Below are 4,290 nucleotides of genomic sequence, written 5' to 3' on the forward strand. Positions count from 1 at the left end.
GATAACTCGAATCCGACGATGATGAGTTGAATTGAGAAATGAGAAGAATGGAGTGACAAAAATGAAATTTTTATACAAAGTAATCGAATGTGAAGGTAACGTATAACGTATTAGAATACGTGCACTATAGACCTTTTCACGTACGAATGTATTAGTGCCACTAGTTGAGGAAAATATTTACAAATAGCTGTTTTGTTTGCAATGCTATGTTTTTAGCAGCTGGACAACTATTCAGTTAAACACTCATTATATGTTTTAAACTTGTTTCTGAATATTTTTTTTCATTCGTGAAGAAGCAGCTGAACATAATCGACCAGAAATGGTAAAAAGTGATAAAAGTCGAAGCAACGAGATGCGATGATTTTCAGTTTGGAAGAAACAAAAGCAACTTTACACGGGTTTACACGTTTACTAGTGTGCGTAGGTGAAAAGTCACTTATCTCTATAGCAATATCAAGAGGGAGAGATATGCGAAGAGAGTGTTGTGTGTCAAACGAACATGTCAAAATCCGAGCCAAACGAACAAGAAAGGTAACACATTGAGAGGTATTGTAATAAGGTTCAATAAAGAATATATTTATTTTTACACGTTTTTCATGTTCTATTGTTAAACAATGAATTGAGAATGCTCCAAAGTTGCTTCACAACCCCTTTGTATGGTCTACAAAATAATGATAATAGTATATAAAATTAAGCATAAACATGAAATTTGACATCTTCACGGTTTTTGTGATGCACTTTATTATTCCCCAGGACTTCCATTCGCGAGTCGAATAAAAAAGTTATTAAACACTGCGCTTTGAGAAGGCATCTGGCACCTCTGATATGTGAAACCTAGTTGCCAAATCAGCGTTTTTTTTCATCGCTTATCTCTCTCTCTCTCTCTCTCTCTCTCTCTCTGAGTATTTCTAACGTGCAGTAACGTGAATCAACAATATAGCATAACAGCAAAAGTCACAAATGTCATTTTCAAAGGTTTCGCAAAAAATTTTGTGAATATTACCCCTTAAGGCCCAAACACAATGGATACGTTTGCGTTGCGATGACGTTAATGTGACAGAAGCTGTCAAATTGCGTATCCATATTTAGGCCTTTATTCTTGGTTCATTGAAAATTCGCATCCCTATTTTCGTACGAATCAATTCTAACGTAAAAGTACTTCATTTTTCAACGCATTCGAGGATCCAAATAGTATTTTCCTGTTAATTCGAATTAATCATGTCGTAGGGGAGATTGGTGAGACTGCCATTATACATAAAACAGTACAGTCGTCATTCGATAACTGCAACATGTATAAATTCCAGTTTTCGAATGCCGTTTGTTACGGTTCACTACGGATCTTTCAACTTGGAGTGATACGCTTCACCACCAAACTACCAAAGGATCGTTACACGCGGTCTCCTAGAGAAATCTCAGGTGGCGGGGCGGACTTTCACCCCTCAATACGCCTCTGGTCACTGAGCGTGTTCAGGTGAAATATCACGAATACCGAGAATCGGACAAACTCAGCCTAAAGGATTAATTTCATTTAATGTAACACAAAACAACTAGAATTAGACTGACCTTACATTTAATTTTTCTTTTATTTATTTTTTTTATTTACAAGGGGGGGGGGGTTGATTTAAATATGGTTTATTTGACACGGCACGGTACAATTTTAAGTTTAACTGAGCCAAGTACACTTTTTATTAATTCTGGATTAGCGGGAAAAGGAGGGAGGCACTTTTTTTATTTCTCGCGGCCGACTACGAGCTAGTGGGGATTAATGGTGAGGGGAGGGGAGATACAATTCTTGCTTAAAACTAATTAAGATATACGATCTATTTGTGTTTCGACTGGTGTTCTTTTTTGTTTTTCGAACATAGATTTAGGCTCTTCGTGTTCGTGTCTCCAGCGTCGTATACGGGTATTCTGACGAATAGACAAAAGAATATTAAATTTTAATGTCAGTCTTTTTCAAATAACAGTAAAGTTGTGTCATGTACAGAAGATCACCGCTTCCCAAAATGTCTCTAACGGGAACGTTCGGTTGTTTTCCTCGGGCCCGGAGGGAATCTATAAGCTCGGACCTAACATTACAGAATTCGGCACACGACCAGACAACATGCTCGATGTCATGGTAGCCATCGCCACAAACGCAGTGATTACTGTCTACAAGCCCTATACGAAAGAGATGCTTGTTTAACGTATAGTGATTGGACATAAGTCTGGACATCACGCGAATGAAGTCCCGACCTACATCCAACCCCTTGAACCATGCTTTCGTCGATACCTTAGGAAAAATTGAATTTAGCCACCGTCCCAGTTCATCTGAGTTCCATGATGATTACCAACTGTTGAGTGTTCTCTGACGCAAAATGCTATAAAATTCATCATAAGCAATTGGTCTTACATAAATATCGCCATCAATAGCACCCACCTTAGCTAAAGCGTCAGCCTTTTCATTGCCCGGAATGGAACAATGAGAAGGGACCCACGCTAAGGTAGCCCGGTAATTTTTATCTGTTAAAACACTTCAAAACCGCCGTATTTTCCCCAGGAAATACGGGGTGTGCTTCACAGTCTTCATCGATCGCAGAGCCTCAATGGCACTGAGACTGTCTGTGAAGATGAAGTAGTGGTCTATGGGCAGGGTTTTGATGATCCCAAGAGAGTACTGAATAGCAGCGAGCTCTGCGACGTACACGGAAGCAGGAGCATCGAGTTTGTAGGAGGCGGTAAAATTTTCGTGGAAAACACCGAAGTCAGTGGACTCATCTAAATTAGATCCGTCAGTGTAAAACCTTTTATCATAACTAACATGTTTAAACTTATTGGAAAAAATTTTAGGGATCTCTTGGGGTCGCAATTGATCCGGGATACCAGAAATGTCTTGTTTCATGGTGGTGTCGAAAAATATAGCATTATTAGAAGTATCTAAAAGTGCGACATTGGAGGAATCGTATGAAGAAGGATTAATATCTTGAGCCATATAGTCAAAATATAAAGTCATAAATCTGGATTGAGATTGAAGGTCGACCAACCTCTCGAAATTTTCAATTACTAATGGGTTCATAACTGTGCATTTAATAAGCAACCGGTAAAAGAGATTCCAAAAACGATGTTTCAACGGATGAATACCCGCTAGCACCTCAAAACTCATCGTATGGGTCGACTGCATGCAGCCCAAGGCAACACGCAAACAACGATATTGTATTCTCTCTAATTTAATAATGTGCGTGTTCGCGGCGGAGCGAAAGCAGAAACAACCGTACTCGAGAACTGACAATATCGTTGTTTGGTACAACCTTAAAAGATCTCCTGGGTGGACACCCCACCATGTTCCGGTAATCGTACGAAGAAAATTAATCCTCTGTTGGCATTTTTGTGTCAGATACCTAATATGACAAGCCCAGGTGCATTTGGAGTCGAACCAGACCCCGAGATATTTAGCGACTAAAACCAGAGTGATCGTTTTACCCGTTAGTAGGAGCTGCAGCTGAGCTGGGTTATGCTTCCTAGAAAAAACGACCAGCTCAGTTTTCTCCGGAGAGAATTCGATACCCAGCTTAAGAGCCCATTCAGACAAATTGTCTAAGGTATCTTGCAATGGTCCTTGCAGATCGTTAGCCTCGCTTCCAGTAATGGATACAACGCTATCGTCTGCAAGTTGCCTTAGCGTGCATGAATTTGCAAGACATTCATCGATGTCATTGACGTAAAAATTATATAAGAGAGGACTTAAACATGAGCCCTGGGGAAGGCCCATGTAACTATTTCGGGAAGTTGTCGAATCGCCATGTGAGAAATACATATGCTTTTCTGACAACAAATTGAGCAAAAAGTTATTCAAATTTGGTGAAAGTCCCTGCGAATGAAGTTTCGCGCTTAAAACTTCTATAGAGACAGAGTTAAAAGCCCCCTTAATATCCAAGAACGCAGAAGCCATTTGCTCTTTTCGAGCAAATGCGAGTTGAATTTCAGTAGAAAGCAACGCTAGGCAATCGTTCGTCCCTTTGCCCCGGCGAAAACCAAATTGAGTATCTGAAAGTAAACCGTTTGTTTCGACCCATTTGTCTAACCGTAAGAGGATCATTTTCTCCATTAATTTCCGGAGGCAAGAGAGCATTGCAATCGGCAATTACCTCCAGTCATGCGGAACAATATTTAGCTCAAGAAACTTGTTGAACAAATCAACAGGTTGAATTTTATTCTATCTAGCCCTGGAGCCTTATTGTTGCACGACAGGAGAGCCATTGAAAATTCCAACATCGAAAATGGGGGCTCTTCCGTAGTTACTAAAAGCGCGTC

Source organism: Wyeomyia smithii, chromosome 3 (genome assembly GCF_029784165.1).
Source record: "Wyeomyia smithii strain HCP4-BCI-WySm-NY-G18 chromosome 3, ASM2978416v1, whole genome shotgun sequence".
Classification (NCBI taxonomy): domain Eukaryota; kingdom Metazoa; phylum Arthropoda; class Insecta; order Diptera; family Culicidae; genus Wyeomyia; species Wyeomyia smithii.